General features: G+C 37.9%; 1 protein-coding gene across 6 annotated transcripts in view; it reads right to left on the bottom strand.

Moving 5' to 3' along the window:
- PLS3 (plastin 3) overlaps positions 1 to 24806 on the bottom strand; it is a 97595-nt gene that overhangs the window by 60701 nt on the left and 12088 nt on the right. For 2 of the 6 annotated variants that reach the window (XM_055562940.1, XM_055562944.1), the window contains exon 1: positions 10023 to 10318. The exons of the other annotated variants lie outside the window; for them this stretch is intronic. The gene's annotated coding sequence lies outside the window, so the exon portion shown is untranslated. Of the gene's footprint in view, positions 1 to 10022; positions 10319 to 24806 lie in introns of those variants that run through there. 6 annotated transcript variants of the gene reach the window in all.

Raw genomic sequence — 24806 nt, 5'->3', positions numbered from 1 at the left:
AAGGTGAAAGCAGACAGAATAAGTGGTGAAATACGTTACTGTTTATTATTCCAGAATTTATTCCAGCATGATTAAAAATTGCTCATTACAGTCAAGTAGAGAATAAGCTTCTATGATGAAAGCAAAATTCAACAAGTAGAGCATATTTTGCCTACCTAGGTTGCTTTTTTGGCCTAGATCCTCTGGTAATTCTACTTGACATTTCAGCCACAAATTGGTAAACTACACAAGAGGACATTGCTAGATAACTCCCAATAAAACAGATAGTATTTTCCCATGAAGCACTGTTATATATGGACTTTCCTAGTAACACAGTGGTAAAGAATCTGCCTGCCAATGCAGGAGATACAGGTTCAATCCCTGGGTAAGGAAGTTCCCTTGGAGAAGGAAATGACAACCCACTTCAGTATTCTTGCCTGGAAAATTCCATGGACAGAGGAACCAAGTGGGCTACAGTCCATTGTGTCCCAAAGCATCAGACACGAATGAGCAACTGAGCATGCACGCACATGCACGCACACACATATATGCTGTTAGGCTGTACAAGAGTCCGAACTAGAGAATAAAGCAGCTGGCTGATTTGGATACATTTAGCAACTATGTTTCTACAATTCCTTTAGATCCTAATAATACAAACCGGAAAACATCATTTTGGTGACATAGCATACCATTTCAGGGACATTTGTAAAGTGACCTTAAAAAAATCTTTTTTTTTTTTAATTTCTTATTACTTATTTTTATTTTTTAATTTGAATTTATTTATTTTAATTGGAGGCTAATCACTTTACTACATTGTATTGGTTTTGCCATACATCAACAAATCTTACCTACTATTTACATGACAAAATACATTTCAAATTCCAAATCAGTTGAGCAATGAACTTTGGAAGGTTCTATCAGGGACTGAAGGCTAACTCTCCCCAAGTAACTGCCTGCATATAGCTGCAGTTTTTTCTTGGTTGGATCCAAAAATGTCAAGGACACTTAAACATTAGCTTACTAGTTGATGTGAAGAAGAGATTGCTATCTTCTGCATGTATGCTGCTCCACCAAGGCCCACTGATGCAGGAGAGAAGGGTGAAGTTTTATTAAGAGGGGCAGGGGAGCCAAGGAGGCTGTTATTTGCACAGTGACACATGGGGGCAGGGGCACACAGACTTAAACTGAGCCATCTTAGTCTTCTCCCTATTTCTCCAATACCTACAATCAATTAAACCACCTCAACTCTTGTGTCTGTGTTGTTTTAAAGGAGACACAGCATAGGGTTCTGGTTGCTGACCAGTGACTCCCCTTCCCCCATTTCAGTACCCTCCTCAGTGTGTGATAACCATCTGCTTCTCTATCTCCTCTGCTAGGCTGTGAGTTCCTTGAAAGCAGGGCTGGTATCTTATTTGACTTTGTATCTTGGCTCACAATAAGCCCTTACAAAATGTTTGTTGAATAAATTGATGTTGGCAAGTAGGGAAAGGGAACAAACATAATGCAGGCTAAATAGCTGTCTCGCGTGGTTTCAAAAATGCACACTCTGTAAAGAAAGCTGGGAACAAAACACTTCAGACATAATAGTGCGCCCACATTCTTCACATGCACTTGGCCTGTTAGCATGGTTTAACTGTCTATTCTTATTTAATACTTCAAGATACTACAAAACTCTTCAAGATGTTTGCAACCTGTCCTTTGAATTTAACTGAAAGTCAAACAGAAAGTGTTTTTTTTTCTTTCAGAAACAGTTTTTGCTTGGCAACAATTTTGACAATCAAGCAGCACATTTCACCTTTACAATAATACACATCATGTTTTGACAAACCTGCAAATTACAGATAAAAGTATCATTTAGAAATAGATGTAAATTGCTGCAAACTAAAGCTATACTTAAAATTTTTATTATGATATACAGAAGAGAAAATTGTACATCACCCACAATCCTATTATCGAGATTCTACATTTATCAGGATTTTCCCATTGATTCTCTTTACCTGTTCTCTCTTCAGCTGTGTGCTCTCCCTCTCCCTCTCTCTCACCCCCTCTCTTTTCCCTGAATTATTTTAAAGCAAACGCCAGACATCTAGTGAATGATTTCACCCTACGTAGCTATTAAATGAGTTCACTTTCTGGAAATAAACTTTCTTCTATTCTAGAATCTAGCATAAACTAGATTCTAATTGATCTTGTTTTTCAAGTACCGATATCTATGAGTCACTTAAACCCCAAAGAGTGCCCAATCCTGTGTCATTTCCTGGAGGAATATCAAACACTTCCATTTTAAGTAAAAGTTTCCTTTCCTCGTTTTGTCTTAATAAAAAAATAAGATGTTTAAGCAATGACTATTTAAAAATAAGTTAATAATTTTTCCAACAGAAAAAGTCAAATCAATTGTCATATTGAAGACATTCTTTAAATTCTTGCCAGACAAGAGTGTTGTACTCATTTAATGTACATCTTAACCATATTCAAAAAGCCCCCATTTTCTGTTATGAAGAATACTGTATCAAACCCAAAGATACAACAAAGTTATACCTCTCCTCCATCTTTACAAAGCTAAGAATTATTAAATCCTTGGATTGAAATACCATATTCTTTTTTTAAAAGGTCCAATCCCTTCCTCATTGCCTAAGTAAACTTTGACACTTTCCAAAAATATCTGAATGATTTATGAAAAAAACATATCTGCTTCTAATGAAATTAACTAACCTTCATACCTGAGGAGTATTTCCATTCTCCTTTCCTATGAAAATTAACACTGCAGCCAAGGGCAACCTTTAGATATATCTCTCTCACAGGGCAAGATCAGACTAGTTAATTCAAAACAAAATATTGTGATGTACAGCTCAGAATCACTAGAGATAAAATTTCAGCTTAGACTTTGAGCTAAGCTGAAAGTTTATTCTATTAGTCATTGAAATTGCCTCCTGTAGTGTAACGTACTTTGCTTATATATTCTCAAATAAGGTACTTGCTAATCGAGAAAACTAGATTATTTTGTTTCTTCACTTTTTACTTCGAGTTGTAGTAAGAACAACTAAGAGGTTGCCCTTGATTCAGAGTCGAGATTTATATAACCAGCTATTCTGAAATAAGAGAAATAATGCTTATATGACCACTATGTGATAGAAAACCCTGGTGGAGTCTGTGAGCATCAGAAATCAGTATCATTACCATGTTATTTAACACCACCAAAATCTCATCATCAATGATTTTCAATGTATTTTGGAAAGTATGAATAAACACTAGAAAAACTGTTTGTCATATTCTGTCATGATAGCTGCCCTCAACTTCTAGGACACAGATTTTTGAAAAACTATTTAACAGGGCTCAAAGGCATTTGTAATTCCATCCCCTTTTGCCTCACTTCCAAGATATAAAGTAAGGATCTGTCATTTAAACCTTTGAGCATCTGACTAGATAGATACAGCTATATAATTAGGATTACAAAACCAACTTTTAAAAACATTTTTAAAGCATATATTGAATTTGTTACAATATTGCCTCTGTTTTATGTTTTGTTTTTTTGGCCATGAGACATGTGGGACTTTAGCTCCCCAGGAAGGGATCGAATCAGTACCCCCTGCATTAGAAGACAAAGTCCTAACCACTGGATTGCCAGTGAAGTGCCTACAAAACCAATTTTTAAAAAGTAAAAAGTCCCTAAAATATTCCCCAAATAAAGAAAATACAGAATATACATATATATTTAGAAAATGTCAGATTCTAAACTTCAAAATTTTCTTTTAGAACAAATTTGTTTCTATTTGAATACATAGATTTAGAAAGCATCTCCAAATGTATAACTACCCAAACGCATAATATGGATTTCGAGATGTTTCAATTTCTGCTTAAATGTTGCATACTATAAAAGTTAGAGCCTAATGAAATATTAAAATAGTTCCTCTTCTGAGAGGAGAGCAAGCCTGTTTCTCACAGTACTAATAGAAGGAACCTCCCACGCCCAGAACTGCCATTCTGGAAACCCAACATTCTTCTTACAACTGCAACTTTACAGAGCAAGTCATAACACTTCCTGCTAGAGAAAGAATACCCTGACAAAGGAATGATACAATACTTATGAATCCCCTTCCTGTCAGCCTCACAGTGTTTTGCCAAGTATTAATAAGTTTGAACTTCACAACATTTAGAGAAAAGTGAATTTTTCAGCTCTGCTGAAATCATGCAAAAAACACAAAGGAATTTTAAGTTGTTTCAGGTCAAATAGCTGCAACCCACATACCTATTTAAAGTTTAAACATTAGCCAAATAACCTGCTTATTTTAGAACACAAAGAACCAGCTTCTCCCCCAGAGGCAAAGTCAGTTGTAACTAGGAAAGTACATTGCTGCTGCTGCTGCTGCTGCTGCTAAGTTGCTTCAGTCGTGTCCGACTCTGTGCGACCCCATAGACGGCAGCCCACCAGGCACCTCCATCCCTGGGATTCTCCAGGCAAGAATACTGGAGTGGGTTGCCATTTCCTTCTCCAATGCATGAAAATGAAAAGTCAAAGTGAAGTCACTCAGTCGTGTCCGACTCTTAGCGACCCCATGGACTGCAGCCTACCAGGCTCTTCCATCCATGGGATTTTCCAGGCAAGAGTACTGGAGTGGGGTGCCATTGCCTTCTCCAGGAAAGTACATTAGAAAGGCAAATTAACTGTCCCAGACCGTTTAACGTTCAATTATTCATCTAGAGCCATACTTATTCATGTCTTCATACAAGGCTTACATGCCACATGCTAGATGTCAGAGCATTTACTGTGAGTATCTACATCTTGTTTGCTGTTGAAAATGTAACCTATTAAGTATAAGAATTGTATTTTCTACCAGCCTAGCATATAGTAACGGAGAAGGCAATGGCACCCCCCTCCAGTACTCTTGCCTGGAAAATCCCATGGACAGAGGAGCCTGGTGGGCTGCAGTCCATGGGGTCACAAAGAGTTGGACACGACTGAGCGACTTCACTTTCACTTTTCACTTTCATGCATTGGAGAAGGAAATGGCAACTCACTCCATTGTTCTTGCCTGGAGAATCCCAAGGGCAGAGGAGCCTGGTGGGCTGCCGTCTATGGGGTTGCACAGAGTTGGACACAACTGAAGCGACTTAGCAGCAGCAGCAGCAGCATATAGGAAGGGATTTCCCTGGTGGCTCAGAGGGTAAAGAATCCGCCTGCAATGCAGGAGACATGGGTTCAATCCCTAGGTCTGGAAGATCCCCTGGAGAAGGGCATGGCAACCCATTCCAGTATTCTTGCCTGGAGAATCCCATGGACAGAGGAGCCTGGTGGGCTACAGTCCACGGGGTCGCAAAGAATCAGACCTGACTGAGCGACTAAGCACAGCACAGCATATAGGAACTAAGCTAGCACTTGCTGAACTGAATTTTCTATTGAAAGGCAGTACTGTTGAGTAGCTCAGCGTTCTTGAGCCAGACTGGTTCAAATCTTGTCTCCACAATTTTCTACATTGTCGTTGGGCAAACTGCTTAAGCTCTTGTTCCTATTTTCTCATCCAGGGATGATAATAGTAACTATGTCACTTAATAATAACTTTTGTACATTGTTGTGATGCTTAAATGATTTAATGTGTGTTCAAATTTTAGATCATAGCCTGGCACATGGTAAGCATTAGGTATGTGGTAACTGCTATATGCTTATTATTGAATTTTGTTTAACTGGTCTAGCAATTCTAATCAGTTACTTGCTCAATGAAGCAACTGGTGAGTTGTGAGTTCTTGCCCTTTACGGGAGACAACAATAAATCAATACAAGTACTGACCTAGGTACTGGAGATCATGTCTAAGACGGACATAGAGCAAGTCAGTCACTTGAAAGGAAATGGAGTGCAACGGGAGCATCCGGGTCTTAGGAATCAGACAGACTTGAAATCTTTGTGACCTTCATCACACAACTTAGCTTCTCCAAGCCCCAGGTTCATATTTATAAAAGTGGAGCTAATTCCATGTACTTCAAAGGGTGTTGATGATGATTAAATGAGATAAGTACATAACAGGGTCTGGTTCCAGCAAGGTGCTCAGCAAGTGGCAGCCACTGTTATTATCTATCTGGTATATTATATGCATAATACCATCTGCTCTATCTACTTAACCAGTATGAAAGTGAGATAATAGATCCGCCAGTCCTTTGTAAATAATATAAAACAAAGTGAAGCATTTTAAGATAACATATTGAATTCTCAGAATAAGGAGACGATTCGTGTTACACCCGCTTATAAAAAGGATAGGGACACATCACATTAGGAGGCAAAAGTGTACTCCTATTCTCATCACTAACCACCATTAGTAGACACTGGATTATACTCTGTCTCCTTAATGCAAGCACTTTATTTCACCAATCACAAAAACTGCATGAAATATCAAAAGACAACACAATCCAAAACAGAAGGCATAGAGTGTCAGAGTCAGAGGACGTGTTTTTCCATCTGTTTTCATTGCTGACTCACTAAAGGAAGCCTCTCCAACTTTCATGGGTCTCAGTTTCACTGTCTGTGAAAGAAGGATAGCTCTAGCTGCCTGTGGCCAGTCAGGGATTATGTGGGGTAGTAACCTAGATAGCATATTGAAAAGCAGAGACATTACTTTGCCAACAAAGGTCCATCTAGTCAAGGCTATGGTTTTTCCAGTGGTCATTTACGGATGTGAGAGTTGGACTGTGAAGAAAGCTGAGTGCCGAAGAATTGATGCTTTTGAACTGTGGTGTTGGAGAAGACTCTTGAGAGTCCCTTTGACTGCAAGGAGATCCAACAAGTCCATTCTAAAGGAGATCAGTCCTGGGTGTTCTTTGGAAGGACTGATGCTAAAGCTGAAACTCCAGTACTTTGGCCACCTCATGTGAAGAGCTGACTCATTGGAAAAGACTCTGATGCTGGGAGGGATTGGGGGCAGGAGGCAAAGGGGACGACAGAGGATGAGACAGCTGGATGGCATCACCGACTCGATGGACGTGAGTTTGAGTGAACTCCTGGAGATGGTGATGGACAGGGAGGCCTGGCATGCTGCGATTCATGGGGTGGCAAAGAGTCGGACACGACTGAGTGACTGAACTGAACTGAACTAAACTGAAGCTATGCTCAAGCACCTTGAGCTAAGTAGAAGAAAGGGCATACGTGTATCAGGCTTTTCCAGGGAAAACCAGGGCATAGGCAACTGCCTCCACTAAGAAAATGGTATCAGTATCAGGCCAGCAATGTTGGGTTTTCCCTGCCTTACCTTTTATTTGGCTACACTTTTCACTTTACAACACTGTCCCAAGTACTATGAACTTCAGTGATCATGCTACCCAGAAACAGGTCCCTTGCTTTTTGCTTTCATGGTCATCTGAAATGTATATGCTTTCTAGCTTTCTGAACTCTAAGGCTAATCTTTGATCACAGTGAAATCTGTCAACACCCAAGCACTGATTTTAAAGTCTATTCATCGGAGAAGGCAATGGCACCCCACTCCAGTACTCTTGCCTGGAAAATCCCATGGATGGAGAAGCCTGGTAGGCTGCAGTCCATGGGGTCTCAAAGAGTCGGACATGACTGAATTACTTCACTTTCAGTTTTTACTTTCATGCATTGGAGAAGGAAATGGCAACCTACTCCAGTATTCTTGCCTGGAGAATCCCAGGGACAGGGGAGCCTGGTGGGCTGCCGTCTATGGGTTCCCACAGAGTTGGACATGACTGAAGTGACTTTGCAGCAGCAGCAGCATCATAACATAATAGAATTCATTTCGACAGCAAAATATTGCGATGAAAGTTCTAGGAATGGATACTCCTTTTAAAAACGGATGTCTTCTACTTAGTAAGGGGCTTCCCAGATAGTGCAGCAGTAAAGAATCTGCCTGTCAATGCAGGAAAAGTGGGTTTGATCCCTGGGTCAGGAAGATCCCCTGGAGTAGGAAAGAGCTGGACATGACTGAACAACTGAGTACGCACTTCTTGGTAAAATACCAGGACATTTCCTAAGACTGTTGTATCCCATCAGTAGTTCAGCCAGTTTCAGTAATTTTCTAAATGTCTCATCATAAGAGTTATGTACAGGTGTGTGGGGCCGGTGGAGGGATGGTATCACTGTTTGTGTTTGTGCACGTGTGTGACTATATGTGTGAACAGCATCTGTTTTTACTATGGGTAATGATAACTGGTTTGGGAATAGATGGTGGCAAGAGTTGTGTAATACATTTCACATTTTTATAAGCAAGCCACAGAATGAAACAAGTTTTATACTTCATTCCAAATCCATCATGATGAATGCTGGGGAAAGCCAATGGAAACCAACCCGTGTTTGATCTGTACACATAAAGCTCACGCTCTCTCTCAGATGTTACCAACAAATCCATAAAGTTAAAAGTTCAGACACATGCACCTGTGGACCTACACACCCTCCTGGGTGGAAAGGAAGGAAAGAGGCACACCCAAAGTTTCATGAGTTTCGTAGATGGATTGGTGTAATCCACAGTTAGGACACAAGACCTAGATGTAGTATTTTTAAAGTCCCTTCCAACTTTCATTCAAACGTCATGCTGTCTCCACCACACCCAGTACCGGGTATATTCTTTCCATGTCTGACACATACAATGGAGGCCTCTCCCACTGTACTTAATGCCACACCTCAATAACACTCATCTATTGTTCTTTAATGGAACAGGACTTTACCCATCTTCATGAGTTATAAAACAAACAAACAAATAATGCAAAGGGATCTAACATAAAACAGGTATCAAATTAAGATGCAGGATATTGCTACTGTAATTTTGGGCTAGATCAGAAAATTTAGGAAATTTATACTAGGAACAGTCTTAGGTACACAAACTTCCTGTTGAGTGGATGTGTCAGTTTCAGCAATCAAGTAGATCTGGTTTACGTGATGATTTGAGGGAGAAATAAGCCACAAGAACATCTTAATTTCAATATTCCAAGGGGTATCTCTCCAACAGAAAATATTTGTTGGTTCTGTATTTGCATAACAAAGTAATCAACATTTAAAAACAGGATGTCTTATTACATATTAAATTATATACCTTATCTTAATGCCCTAAAACAAAAGGTTGAAATAAATAGAAGGATTTAAAGCACGGGTCCTCCAGATTATCAACTGAACTACACATGGGATAAGGAACTGATTTGGAAGACATCTATGGTGACTATACATAGTTAACAATATTGAATTGTGTATTTCAAAGTTGCTAAGCAAGTAGATCTTAAAAGTTCTCATCACAGGGGAAAAACAGCGAAACTGTGGGGTGGTGGATATTAACTAGACCTGTAGGAAACATTTCACAATATATACATACATTAAATCATCTCACTGTACACCTTAAACTAATACAATTTTATAAGTCAATTATATCTCAATGAAATGGGGGAAAGACATCTGTGCTCTGTTCATAGCTATAAAAATCATATAAAGAAATAACTCAGGTGCTCCAGACCTTCCTATTCTGAGGGTCTCTCGTTCAAAAAAAGGGTAGGAAAAGAAAGGAAACAGGAAAGGACAGGAAACAAAAGAAAAAAACCCAATTAACTCAGCATCTCCTAAACTTTTTGGCCTCAGGACCTGAGGATCTCAAAGAGCTTTTGAATATGTGGGTTAAATCAGTGTTTACTATCATATTAGAAGTTACAACTAGGAGATTTTAAAGATATTTATTTAAAAACAAGGATAAACCTGCTGCATCTGAATATAAATAACATTTAAAAATGAAAGCTACCTTAAAAAAATTAGTGGGGGGAGGCAGTGCATGTGGCACTCCTGTAGATGTTTCTTGCTTCAACAGTGTTTGGATGCAACAGATCCAGGGAAGCCCCCTTTCCCAGACTCTGGTCACCCTCAACCTCTTTTCCAGTCGTAATCTTAGGAACCAACCACTCTGCCATCCTTGGCCTCTGGAATCAATCAACACCTTTTTTTTTGAGGTTTTGCTCCTTACTGCTTATCAACCATGAGCTCCCAGATTGGTCAGAATTATTTCACTGAGATGAAAGCTGTGGTCAACCACTACATCATCCTGCATCTGGGTCCCCCTACACCTACCTCTCTCTGGGCTTCTGTTTCCACCACAAAGATGTAGCTCTGGAGGGCGTGGACCACTTCTTCCATGAGTCCACTGTGGAAAAGGGCAAGGGTGCACAGTGTCTCTTGAAAATGCAAAACCAGCGCAGTATCCTGTGCTCTCTTCTAGGATGTGCAGAAGCCGTCCCCAAGATGAATGGAATAAAACTCTGGACAATAAGGAAACTGCCATGGCCCTGGAGAAGAACCTGAGCCAGACCCTGCATGCCCTGGGTTCTGGCTGCACAGACCGCAATCCCTCTGACTTCCTAGAGAGCTGTTTCCTGGAGGAGTAAATGAAACTCATCAAGTAGATTACAACCACCTGATCAGCCCCATCCCCAACCCCCATAGACTGGGGACGGGGTGGGGGGATGTGAAGCTGAGCCAGTAGTTCTTCCAAGGGCTCACCCTCAAGTACAACTGGAGTCTCTAGAGCCCAGTGGCCTTTGAGGGGTGCCTCTGCATCCCCCTGAAGTCAGGGCTGGTGCCTGAACCACTACCTGCAGCCACTAGGCAGTTTTTTTTTAAACCACCCTGGGGCCCTCACCCAAGCCCTGAACCAAAAAGAAATAAAGATTTTGCAGGAAAAAAAAAAGTGAGAAGAGGATATTGTTTACATTTTTGTTTAATTTCAGCTGCATTTTCATATCTGCTTCTGCATTCAGCCTGTTGCAATGTTGTTTTGATTCAAGTATAGGAAGAAAATGTGGCCTCCTACAGATATATTGTTTGGAAAAAGGGAGTGTTTTAGGAGCCTTTCCGGATAATTAGATATTCTTCTTAATACCATGCCAAAACTGGGGCAGCTGTAGTTTCTTAAATGTTAGTTGCAGTGTGGAATCTGATACCAAATCAATGACTTTTTCATACTGTTACACTAAAACCCATTGGTTTGTCTTGTAGTTTAAATGGACCTTTTACTTGATTGATTGATTTTAAGTGCTTGATTTCATAACATCATGCATGGATCATATGGAACTAATACAGATCATCCAAATGTTGTCACACTTCATTTTACAATATCTAACAAGTCACTTTCATTAAAAATACCCCCAACTTCATTAGAAAAGTCAAAGTATTGATGTATGGTGGCTGATGCAAGTTTTCAAGAATTTGAATTTTTGTTTGAAATCTTTATCATTGGCAACAAATACCCTCAGTCGTTTTCCTTGCCGTGACTAGCACACGATTCATTTTTGATAATGTATCTGCCAAATATTCAGCTCTGAATAATCAGTTAATGCGTCATTCGCTCTTTTAAGTAAAATTCATTTTCTGTTTTTTAAAAAACATGGCTAGTTTAGCTTGCAATTCAAACAACTTCACATTTTCCTCAGGGCAATCACTGTACATCCATATGCAGCAGAAATTTTTTTATGTATTCCCATTTCATCAAACCCACTATTGAAAAGATGTATACCCAAGAGTTGAGATTTAATAAAATCAATTCTTTCTTAATCAAGAACATTCATTAATGAACTATATGGTGTAGGTCTTTTCCTAACAGGATGGGTATGGTGTTGAATACAAAGACTACTAATATAGTGTGGGGCCGCTGCCTTGAATGCTAAGGCACCAGCAGTTTTACCCACTATTGCTTTTGTCAGTACACTGAAAAAGCAAAGAACATCTTAGTGTCACTAAACAAGTAACTTTGATCTCCAAGGGACTCTATGGCATACTTCTTTATTGATAACTAGTGCTTTATTTACTAATATTTATGACGGAGTCATCCAATTTTAGAGAAACAAAAAAACATAAAATCCATAGGTTTTTAACAAGACATTTTAAAACTGAGAATGAAATTACCAGAATAAGTTTTAACATGTATTCTGTGCTGTTTAATTGTTAAAAGAAAAACTAATTCATTAATATCAATTCTGAACATTTTGAAGAATCAGGTTCATGTCCCTGAGACAGGGGCTTATCATGATAATGTAATTTTTACAAACTTTTAATATATTTTTTAAAAGATTAAGAAAGGCAATATATTTGCTACAAAACTACTTAAAAATATCCAGCTTATATGTAGCAAATGGATTTTTCTTCTTATAATCAATAGGAGTTTCCTTCTCTGACACATACTCTAGAAAAGAAAGGGTTTGAAAGTTAAACTCTGTATGAAATGCAGAAATTATTACTACTTTAAAATATTAAAAATAAAGAACACTATAGTATTTATGTGTGAAATAAGTAGGTTATTTTAAAGCAAATCCAAAACAACAATAAAGATGAAGGGGAGGGACTTCCCTGGAGGTCCAGTGGCTAGGAGTCCAGGCTCCCAAAGGAGGGGACCTGGGCTCGATCCCTCATGTGACATCTAAGTGTACTCATGTCTCAAATGAAAATTCCACATACTGCAACTAAAGATTCTGAATGCTGCAACTAAAAGTTCCCACATGCCACAATGAAGATCTAAGATCCCACATGCCACAACTAAGACCTGATGCAGTCAAATAAAGAAAATAAATATTTTTTAAAATCACTAAATAAAAGAAGAGGAGAGAATGGATGAAATATAAGAACATCAGATATTGATAAACTGTTGAAACTGAGGGGGTTCCTTATGCTATTTTATTTTGTATGTTTAAAATTTTCCATAATAATAAGTATTTTAAAAATTCCTTGAGCTTATAAAGTATTTGGTATTTTGGAAAACAAAAATAAAATTCCTGGCTCATATTCATTCATTGCACAAACACTGAATGAACATCCAGTCTATAAAAGGCACTGTACTATTTGGCATCAGGAAATAGAAAGATTTATGAAACCTGCCTTTTACACCCAAGGAGCTCAGGATGTCTGTGTCCATATATGTAATCAATTGCTTAAAATGGGTATAATGTCTCTACTACGACCATTCTAAGGGGTACTTACAGTATTTCAAAGCACAACTTGATCCAATGAATTGCAAATTATGATAATGCAATTTTAAGGGGAAAAAAGGAAAATGGCATGAAAAGAAAATACAAAAAGGAAACTTAAGAAAAATAAGAAATGAGACTCTCTTTGGTTTTCCTCTATAAAAGGAAATGAACAAGAGATATGAGCAAATATGGGCATAACCACATCATTTTTCCACCACAACCCCATCATCTTATTTCACTTCAGGACAGGAACCATCATGTCATCTCCTTTGAGTCAGCTCTTGTACTACTCACATAGGCAAAAATAACTGAGTAATACATCCACTTTCCATGGTGAACATTAAATATATTAAGTATTCTATAATTCTTCCAATGAGTGAAGATGGTGTTTATAAATGCCATATTTTAATTTTCAAGATTACTATGCCTATTCACATCCCCTTGTATAAATTAAGACCATCCTAAAGAAGAAATCCACAAGTTAAATCAGTAACATTCCTAAGTTACTCAAGGGGTCTAATTGTAACACTGATAAATGAAAAATAAAAGCAAGAATCAAAAAAAAATTTGCTTTAATTATCATCTTCCAGTTTATTGCCATATATTCCAAACAAATGGTCAAATTATCCCTGTTTAAACTTCAGGCAAAATGTGCAAGAGTTCTCAAAACTCATTCAATGTATGTCTTTAAAATCTGAGTGACAGATTAAAAGATTTAAAAGTTCTCTATTTCATCTTTAATATTTATTAAGCTCTATGAGGGCAGTGATTTGTCTTTTCTCCAATCTATCTCTAGTATTGAGAACAGTGCCTGACACACAGTAGGTACTCAATACATGTCTGTTAAGGAGGGTGGGGGAGGAAAGATTGGATGAAAGTAATCAAAAGGTACAAACTTCCAGCTCTAAAATAAATAAGTATTAGGGATGTAATGCACAATATGAGAAATAAACACTGCTGTGTGTTATATACGAAAGTTGTTAAGAGAGCAAATCATAAGAGTCCTCTTCACAAGGAAAAAATTTCTTTCTTTCTCTTTTATATTTTTTATCTATATGAGATAATGGATGTTCACTAAACTTACTGTGATCATCATTTCATGAGGTATGTAAGCCAAATCATTATGCTGTATACCTTCAACTTAAACAATGCTGTATGTTAATTATGTCTCAACAAAATGGAAGAAAAAAATTCAGGAATAAATATTTACTTTCAAATGAAAAAAAGTTATGTTAAATAATATGTGATAATAACATTGCATCCTAAAGAATTAAATTCACTGTCATTGGCTGTGTGGTTTTACATAATCAAGAACAAACCTGTAGCACTTTTAATGCAAATCATATAAATAAACATAAAAGACATCTACTTCTATTGGATAAACTACAAAATAGTATGATTCTTGAGAGCTAATCCAGCCAAAGAAATGGTAGGTTACATATTTCTAGTGGCACTGAATCTATTATCATATTTGGCAGCTGAAATGATTTTTTAATTCTCCACTTTAGAAAATAAAGGCATTTCAGAGAAAAGTGGAATGGAAAGTATAAAGAACTCTGAATTTTATCCAGTTTTTCTTCAAAGTTGCCACATAAAGAAAAAAAAAGTCTCACTTAGCTGTCATGATCTCAATGATTTAGCTTTCTTAACTTTAAAAACAACTACTTTTTGACCTCACAAGCAAATACAAAACCTTCAAAGGGAAGAGCTGCTTCAGCATTTCCTGCCTGCCTGCCCTAGCCCAAGATTAACCTTGTCAGTTCTTAGGAAGACTTATAAAACCCCCTTAAATGACTAACTCAGATAAGTGGTAATGTGAAGCCAGAGTTTATAAGATGCTGGTTTATACTTGTTACCAGATGTAGCTATCACTTCAAAGTGTTAAATATATTCACGAAGAGGTTCAGATATATTTGCATGTGGAACACTTTCTGACTTCTGCTAATATTGTGGAGACATGTTTCCAGAGGAAAAATGTTGCCTTGTTGTCTAACAAAATGTCTTTAAAATAATCAATGGTCACTTCAACGACCACTAGGCACTCTGTCAGTCTAATTCTTTCCTTAATTCTTTCAAACACATACATATACACTTTCAAAACACATCACAGATAAATTCCGTTTCTTTGGGAGCTTGTCATGAAACAGCCACCTTAAAGACCTATCTGAAAAATCCAAACGTGTGTGTGTGTTTATAGTATTGGAATTGCCTTTTTAGACAAGGAAACAGTCACTGGATTCACATACTTTAGGGTTCCTTTGCCAGGATAACTCAAAAATTGCATTAGGTTTTCTGCTTCTATCCACTCTTCTCTGGTTATGTTAATTTCTTTGGTTATGTTGCCATTAAGGTTTTATTCAGTTCAGTTCAGTTCAGTCGCTCAGTCGTGTCCGACTCTGCAACCCCATGAATTGCAGCATGCCAGGCCTCCTTGTCCATCACCAACTCCCAGAGTTCACCCAAACTCATGTCCATCGAGTCAGTGATGCCATCCAGCCATCTCATCCTCTGTCGTCCCCTTCTCCTCCTGCCCCCAATCCTTCCCAGCATCAGAGTCTTTTCCAATGAGTCAACTCTTTGCATGAGGTGGCCAAAGTACTGGAGTTTCAGCTTTAGCATCATTCCTTCCAAAGAACATCCAGGACTGATCTCCTTTAGAATGGACTGGTTGGATCTCCTTGCAGTCCAAGGGACTCTCAAAAGTCTTCTCCAGTACCACAGTTCAAAAGCATCAATTCTTCAGCACTCAGCTTTCTTCACAGTCGAACTCTCACATCCATACATGACCACTGGAAAACCATAGCCTTGACTAGACGGACCTTTGTTGGCAAAATAATGGTCTCTGCTTTTGAATATGCTATCTAGGTTGGTCACAGCTTTCCTTCCAAGGAGTAAACATCTTTTAATTTCATGGCTGCAGTCACCATCTGCAGTGATTTTGGAGCCCCCCAAAAATAAAGTCTGACACTGTTTCCACTGTTTCCCATCTATTTCCCATGAAGTGATGGGACCAGATGCCATGATCTTAGTTTTCTGAATGTTTAGCTTTAAGCTATATTTTTCACTCTCCTCTTTCACTTTCATCAAGAGGCTTTTTAGTTCCTCTTCACTTTCTGCCATAAGGGTGGTGCCATAAGGGTGGTTATTGATATTTCTCCTGGCAATCTTGATTCCAGCTTGTGCTTCTTCCAGCCCAGCGTTTCTCATGATGTACTCTGCATATAAGTTAAATAAGCAGGGTAACAATATACAGCCTTGATGTACTCCTTTTCCTATTTGGAACCAGTCTGTTGTTCCATAGGGTTTTATTATGTTAATTAAAAATGTTTTTTAATCTCCAGAGAAAGCTTAGGGCAACAACAATGGTTGCTATTTTCTACACATAATGGTCATTGTTAAGTTTGGCCCAACACAGCATCCTGAATACAATGTTGATTTATCCTTAAGATTGGCTGCAAAAATATCCACAGTCTTACACAGTGTTATATGCCCTTGCTATTCAAATGTCTGGGAGATACCCCGTAACTTTTATTTTTGCTGAGATACCCCAGTCGTATTTCACGGATGAAGCTGAGTCCATAAACATAACACTACTGCTGGCTCAGATTTCTAGAGACTGAATTGTAACTGACCAGTCTTGCACAGTATTTTATTTGGCAGTCTGGTAACCCTGGTCCAGCTAAAAAGTCTCATTCTAATTAATTCTCCCATAAATCAAATGGCTTTTGTGGCCCTTGCCTGTTAAAACTCATTGTTAGGAAAAAGTCATCCAAAGTAACTTCTTACTTCTCCTAGTTTATCCCTCTCCCAGGTACTGTTACCTCAGAAATTGGCTAAAGCCATTAGCAGGGTTCTTTTGATGGGGTAGACTATAGTAGGCTCACTGGCTCTGAGAGTTCTTGGCTTTAGAGAATGAGCATTAAAGAGTCTCTCATTAGACAAAATTTTAAAAAGGCTGATAAGCTATATGGGAAGAAAGAAGTTGGAGTATCTGTTTATGGTGAGTAGTACCATTATACTGCATTCTTCCTTAAATTACACTTTCTTTCCATCAGAGAATACTTTTTGCTATAATGTGACTATTACCTAAACAAAGGAGTAGGTGGGGAAGAAAAAAATCACTGATATTAGTGGTACTAATTTTTTTCAGTATTAATTCTGTACTTAAATAGTTTGAATGATCATCACACATCCTTTTTCCAAGACTTCTCAATTCTTAAAATCTTAATATTGCCCTATTTTTCAATTGGCTGAATTTCACTTTCAAGTATTTCTCTTTTCTATTAGTTCTTTTATATTTACAGGAACTGCCTAATACCTTTATTTTTAAATGATGTCTTGGCTTACTACTCTTGGCTCACATTTTTATTCTTTCAGAACTCTGAAGACAATAGTAGTAGTAAATTTCACTGTAATAACTATATTAAAACTATGAGCTACATTTTTATAATATAGGTAAGTTTTCCTTATTGATAAGTAATTGTGTTAATTGTGTTTAAGGTAGTATAACTGGACGGTGCTTTTCAAATTCCTGCTTTCTGAGTGTAACCACTTAATACCATGTTTATAGGCTGCCAGTGATATATTTATTAAAACAATAAAAGCCAATTTAGAATATAAACAGGATGGGAAAGAGAGCCAGGTTGCTTTTTTTTTTTTTTTTTTGGTGCTTCCACCCTGAACCATGAAGCAGAAAGAAGGGTGGAAAAGCTTATCTTGAGAAAGCAAGACACAAATGAAAGCATGATCTCATTCCCTTTTCCCACACCCAAAAGCAACAAGGTGACATTTTCTCTTCCTCTCATCAGTTTAACAATCCTCTTCTCTTTTTTTAAATCCCTAATAGTAAGTTTTCAAGTGCTTTTTTTAAAATTAAGAGGTTTACCAGATTCTTTTTGTAATTTTTAGGATTTTAGTTTTCAGAATCAAAGATCAAAGCACGAGAATGCACAAAAGTTCTCATTTAAAAACTTTTGCATTGCTATTTATGACTAACAAACATATCCTGAGGTCCAATAACCTAAACCCCAAAGATATGGGGCATATTCTATTTTGCTCTTTGGGGAGATTCATTTGTTTAAAACTACAGAAGAGGTAAACCATACTTTCCTTAAGGCAGTAAGTTTAGGAGTCTTGTAAAGAGAAATCTAATGGGGGAGGGTCTTTTAAAATTCTACAAAGAACTCTTCAAATAATTTTAAAATTCAAAAACATAACAATGATTTAGAACTTGAAAGTTATACACCAAAATCAAGAATGTGTTACTCCTATGGTAAAGAAGTTTCAATTTTGGCAATGAAAAAAAGATGTCCAAGTTATATCTGAAGAGAAATGACCAATTAATATGTGTTCAGTGATTTAAAAATCATAAACATGGCCACCACTTTAGAAAATAAGACCTAGAATGAGACTACAAAAGAAATTAAATTGTCTTCTTTAAGAATGCCATTACCGTTTTTAACTAAATTAACATTACATATGCAATCTCAAAATTCTAGTTTATTCATTATTAATGAAATTTCTATCGACAGCACAGTTTTTTTGTGGTCACAATCCAACTTATTCTAAAAATGTTTTGTGGAAAGGGAGAGGTCTTAGAACAGGTAAAAGATATTTAAAAATTTAAGTGGGTGGACTCTCTCTGCCTGGTGTTAAGACATTTCTTACAGCTACAGCAGTCAGGATAATGTGGTTGCAGAGCAACATGTGCAGATCAATGCAACAGATCAGAGGACTCAGAAATAGGCCTACACAAATATGCTCAACTGATTTTTGACAAGGGTACAAAAGCACATCAGTGGAGGAATGGTGCTACAGGAACTGGACACCCATAAGAGAGAAAAAAATAAGAACTTTGACCTAGACCTCATTTTTTATAATTTTATTAAAAGATTTACACAAAAAATGAACTCAAAATGGGCCATAGATTTAAATGTGAGACATAACACCATAAAACTTTAGAAAAAAAATTGAAAAATTCATCAGGAAGCATGTTTGGTGAAGGGACCTTAGATGTGACTCCAAAAAGACAATCTATAAAAGGAAACATAGATCAATTTGGCCTTGTCAAAATAAAGACTTTTGTTCTGTGAAAGACCTTGTTCAGAGAACAGAAAGACTAGCTACAGACTAGGAGAAAAGAGTTGTACATCACTTATCTGATAAAGGATTGTTATCTAGAATATATAGTTCAGTTCACTTGCTCAGTCGTGTCCAACTCTTTGCGACCCCATGAATTGCAGCACTCCAGGCCTCCCTGTCCATCATCAACTCCCGGAGTTCACCCAAACTCACGTCCATCAAGTCAGTGATGCCATCCAGCCATCTCATCCTCTGTTGTCCCCTTTTCCTCCTGCCCCCAATCCCTCCCAGCATCAGATTCTTTTCCAATGAGTCAACTCTTCGCATGAGGTGGCCAAAGTACTGGAGTTTCAACTTTAGCATCATTCCTTCCAAGGAAATCCCAGGGCTGATCTCCTTCAGAATGGACTGGTTGGATCTCCTTGCAGTCCACGGGACTCTCAGAGTCTTCTCCAACACCACAGTTCAAAAGCATCAATTCTTTGGCGCTCGGCTTTCTTTACAGTCCAACTCTCACATCCATACATGACCACAGGAAAAACCATAGCCTTGACTAGATGGACCTTTGTTGGCAAAGTAATGTCTCTGCTTTTGAATATGCTATCTAGGTTGGTCATAACTTTCCTTCCAAGGAGTAAGCATCTTTTAATTTCATGACCTCTCAAAACTCAGTATTAAAAAAACAACCCAATTAGAAAATAGGCAAAAGATATGAAAAGATACTTCACCAAGGAGGATAAACAGATGAGAAATGAACACATAAAAAGATGCTCAGCATCATTAACCACAGGGAAATGCAAAATAAAACAAAACTGAGTTATCTCTACACTAAATAAAAAAGTGACAAAACCAAATTATATCAAGGATGTAGAAAAACTGGACCATTCATATATTGATGGTAAGAGATTAAATGGTACATTTACTATGGAGAAACATTTTAGGATTTATAAATTTAAATATGTACTCTTATATGACCCAGAGATTTGTATTCTTTGGGCATTAATCTCAGAGAAATGAAAATTTACAGTCACAGAAAAACCTGTACACAAATATTGATATTTGTAGCAGTCCAAACTAGAAATGGCTCAAATGTTGTTCAATGTGTGATTGATTAAATAAACTATGGTACATTTACACCATGGAATACTACTCAGCAATAAAAAGAAAGAATCATTAAACACTACTTGAATGAACTCTAGACAATTATGCTGAAAGAAAAAAGCCAAAAAATTGCATATAATTCTGATTCTGTTTATATATTTTTGAAATGACAAAATTATAAAAATGGGGAACAGATTAGCAGTTTCCAGAGGTATAAAGAAATGGGGCAGGTGCAGGGGAAGGAAGAAGAAGTGTGTGCTATTACAAAAGAGTAACAAAAGGGCTTCTAGCAGTGAAAGAATTGTTTTTCATCTTGTCTATATCAATGTCAACATTGGCTTTAGTACTGTACCAAGGTCCTGCAAAAGGTTATTATTCGGGGAAACTGGGTAAATGGTACAGATCTCTCTGTTATTTCTTACAAGTACATGTCTACAATTTCTGCTATGTAAAAAGTTCGGCTAAAAAACCAGAATTAAACACAGAATATAGTATCATTAAATTGATGGGGATAAAAGAAGAAAGTTTACTTGAAAAATTTCATATCTTATTTTAAACATTATTTCCACAAAGTTTTCCAAGACACTATAGACATAACTACAACTATTTTGGAAGAAATATGAGTGAGAAATCCTTCAATGTATATCCAATATATTGGCATTAGAGTTTTCAAAATTCTCTGGATGCAATGCTATGTAGGAAACTCTTTAACATCAGTGATTAGGACTGCACAGTATAAGAATGCCTTGGTTGAAGATATAACCTAGAAAATAATTTACTACTTTAATGCTATAACTAATGAATTCCCATAAGCTATGGAAGAGTTGGTCAAGTTAAATAATGCTGCTTAAGTCATAGGTGTAGTGAGTTTTGGAGAATTATGTCAACTTTTAATGACACGGCATTCCCCATTTTGTTAACATCTGAAAGAAAACTCCAGTTAGTATAAATTGATTCATGGAGGAAGAGGAAGAAGCATTCCCAGTAAACAAAGTTGGATTCTGGATGTGATGTTTAAATTTATGGTGAGAAGCGTGACGGATTAGGTATCAGGAGACTCTGTACCCCACCACCGCTCTACCACTTCATGATGTGGCAAGTCAAAATCAATTTCTCTGTTGCCTCATTTGCAAAAATCAGTGGCTGGATTAGACTCTGAGCTCTTCAAATAACGGCACATTATTTTATTTATCTTAGTGATAACAGTGCCTAGCACACTGTTGATCATTAATAAAGCCCTGTTAAATGAATTAAGTAATGGAGTAGGAAATGTCAACCCACTCCAGTATTCTTGCCTGAAGAACCCCCATGGATGGAGGAGCCTGGTGGGCTGCAGTCCACAGGATCACAAAGAATGGGACACAACTGAGCAGCTAAACACAAAACAAATGAGTTAAGTAATGAAATGCATATGTGCATGCTAAGTCCCTTCAGTTGTGTCTGACTCTTAATGAGTCTATGGACTGTAGCCTGCCAGGCTCCTCTGTCCATGGGATTATTCAGGCAAGAATACTGGAATGGGTTGCCATTTCCTTCTCCAGGGGATCTTCCCGACCCAGGGAGCAAACCCACATCTCTCACATCTCCTGCATTGGCAGGCAGGTTCTTTACCAGTAGCGCCACCTGAGAAGCCCCAAGCAATTAAATAGGAAGTTCAACAGGAAGTTCTAAATGGGTCTCCTGGAAATTATATCTTTTCTTGACTGAACTACAGCTCTTCTCTCTCAGGGAGGCCCATCCTTTCCTAGTGGGTTTACAAGGTGCTAGCTGCCCAGAAGAGGAAGGAAACTAGGCCCAGGAAATTCTCTGTGGGTTGAATACAGAAGATAATTGCCGAGATTGGTTCTAGGCATCATTAGCTATTTTGACCAGAAGGGTTCTTACAAGAAAAACTCTGTAACTGAAGGTGATTCTTTTTCATCGTCCTTGGATGATAATCCCTCATTCTCATGTTCATCCCTAAAGAGTCAAAAGGTAAAGGCTCCCTCAAATGTAATGCTGCACTTTCTAAATGTAAAACACCAAGCTCTTCTGAAAATGTCAAGTGTCAAATGTATTCAGTATTATTTCTGGGTAGATACACAAGGGACTAGTACTAATGGTCACCTCCTGTGAAGGGAAATGGGGATCAGAGTCAGAGGCACATTTATTTTCTTTATGTCCCTTTATAGCATTTGAATTTTGTCCTGTGTTTATATTTCATATTTAAAGAATAATATTAAAAATAAATATATTATATATGCTCAATAATGCTTTAGGTTGACTGAAAACCACTGTGTTTCAAAGCATTTTTCATTTACTTCTGCAAGACTTAATACTGCTTACTTTTGATCCTTATACTAGGTGTTTGATAAATGTGTTTAAACGAGGCATGTTGGATAAATCTATTATATAAAAAATTTAAAAAATGTGATTATACAACTTTTACAGATTTTCCATTATTCAAGTAAAAATATTAAGGAAAAATTAGTATTGGGAACAAGTTGATAAGCTACTAAGCTTCAGGAAACAGGAAAAAATAGCTTCACTTAGATGTAGAAATCAGTACTGCTCAGAGTGAAAGCAAGGATGTGCATTAACTGCAGAGTAGTGATACATGAAATATTATCTTGTCAGTACCACTTCTAATCCATTAGCTGACCTGTAGTTAGACATTTAATATTAACATGTCCCATTATTCATAACAGCCAAACAGTGGAAAAAACCCAAATGTCTATCAATGGATGAATAAATAAACAAGATGTCATATATCCATACAATGGACTATTATTCAGTCATAAAAAGGAATGAAGTGTTGATATATGCTACAACTTCAATGAACCTTGAAAACAATATTCTAGGTGAAAGAAGTCAGTCAAAAAAAGACTACATGTTCCATTTATATATGAAAGTCCAGAACTGGGAAACCTGTAGAGACAGAAAGTAGATTAGTGACTGCTTGGGGTTGGAAAGATAGATAGATGGCTGGGAGGAGGGATAGCTTAAAAGTATGGGGTTTCTTTCTGCGGTGATGAGAAGGTTCAAAAATTGGTGACGGTCGTACACATCTGTGTATATACTAAAATCCACTGAACTATACAATTTACATGAGTGGTAGAGAATGTGAATTTTATCTCAATAAAACTGCTTTAAAAATGAAAAATATTAATATGTCACAATTTTCTTTTTGATCCTAAAGTTAAGCAGTTCTCATAATGAAAGTGCTATCTGTAACATTCATTCCTGACCATTTAAAACAAGTGAGAGGAAGAAAACCAAAGAAGCCCTTTGCTTAGTCTTCTGATAGGTTCACATCATGATGTATTTTATTCAATTATGATTCATAAGCTACCAATTTGCTGATTAGGTTTTCACACTTTAATCTTTATTAACAAAGACCTCTTTCAAATGTATTTATGGAGACCTGCTATGTGCCAGGTGTACTGTGAAAGAATCAGGAGAATGGGTTTATTTTCCTTTCTCCCTAGAAGAACAGTGTTTTCCATGGTATACGGCAGGAATTTAGTGCTATCTTTCAAGCAAACCATATACAGAGGACATAGTACATCCAGATATGGTGCATCCATTTGATCCTCTCCCATCAAACAGAACGATGACCACATTTGGAATCCTGGGTCATTTCAAAGTCTGAGACAATCAAGAAGTTCAAGGCAGAAAATTAAGGTGTCAGTTATACCTGTGTACTGGGCTTCCATGGTGGCTCAGATGGTAAAGAATCTGCCTGCAAATGCAGGAGACCCAGGTTCAATCCCTGGGCCGGGAAGATCCTCTGGAGAAGGAAATCGCTACCCATTCCAGTATTCTTGCCTGAAGAATTCCATGGACAGAGGGGCTTGGCAGGCTACAGTCCACGGGGTCGCAAAAAGTCAGACATGACTGAGTCACTAACACTTTTATACCTGTGCACATATGCTCAGTTGCATTGACTTTTTCTGACCCCATGCGCTGTAGCCCATTCAGTTCAGTTCAGTCGCTCAGTCATGTCTGACTCTTTGCGAACCCATGAATTGCAGCACGCCAGGCCTCCCTGTCCATCACCAACTCCCGGAGTTCACTCAAACTCACGTCCATTGAGTCGGTGATGCCATCTAGCCATCTCATCCTCTGTCGTCCCCTTTTCCTCCTGCCCCCAATCTCTCCCAGCATCAGAGTCTTTTCCAATGAGTCAACTCTTTGCATGAGGTGGCCAAAGTACTGGAGTTTCAGCTTTAGAATCATTCCTTCCAAAGAACACCCAGGGCTGATCACCTTTAGAAAGGACTTGGTTGGATCTCCTTGCAGTCCAAGGGACTCTCAAGAGTCTTCTCCAACACCACAGTTCAAAAGCATCAATTCTTCGGCACTCAGCTTTCTTCCGGAAAAGGCAATGGCACCCCACTCCAGTACTCTTGCCTGGAAAATCCCATGGATGGAGGAACCTGGTAGGCTGCAGTCCATGGGGTCCCTAAGAGTCGGACACGACTGAGCGACTTCACTTTCACTTTTCACTTTCATGCATTGGAGAAGGAAATGGCAACCCACTCCAGTATTCTTGCCTGGAGAATCCCAGGGATGGGGGAGCCTGCTGGGCTGCCGTCTATGGGGTTGCACAGAGTTGGACATGACTGAAGCGACTTAGCAGCAGCAGCAGCTTTCTTCACAGTCCAACTCTCACATCCATAAATGACTACTGGAAAAACCACAGCCTTGACTACACGGACCTTTGTTGGCAAAG

The sequence above is a fragment of the Bubalus kerabau genome, chromosome X (genome assembly GCF_029407905.1).
Source record: "Bubalus kerabau isolate K-KA32 ecotype Philippines breed swamp buffalo chromosome X, PCC_UOA_SB_1v2, whole genome shotgun sequence".
Lineage (NCBI taxonomy): Eukaryota > Metazoa > Chordata > Mammalia > Artiodactyla > Bovidae > Bubalus > Bubalus kerabau.
This window is presented reverse-complemented; position numbering and strand designations above follow the sequence as displayed.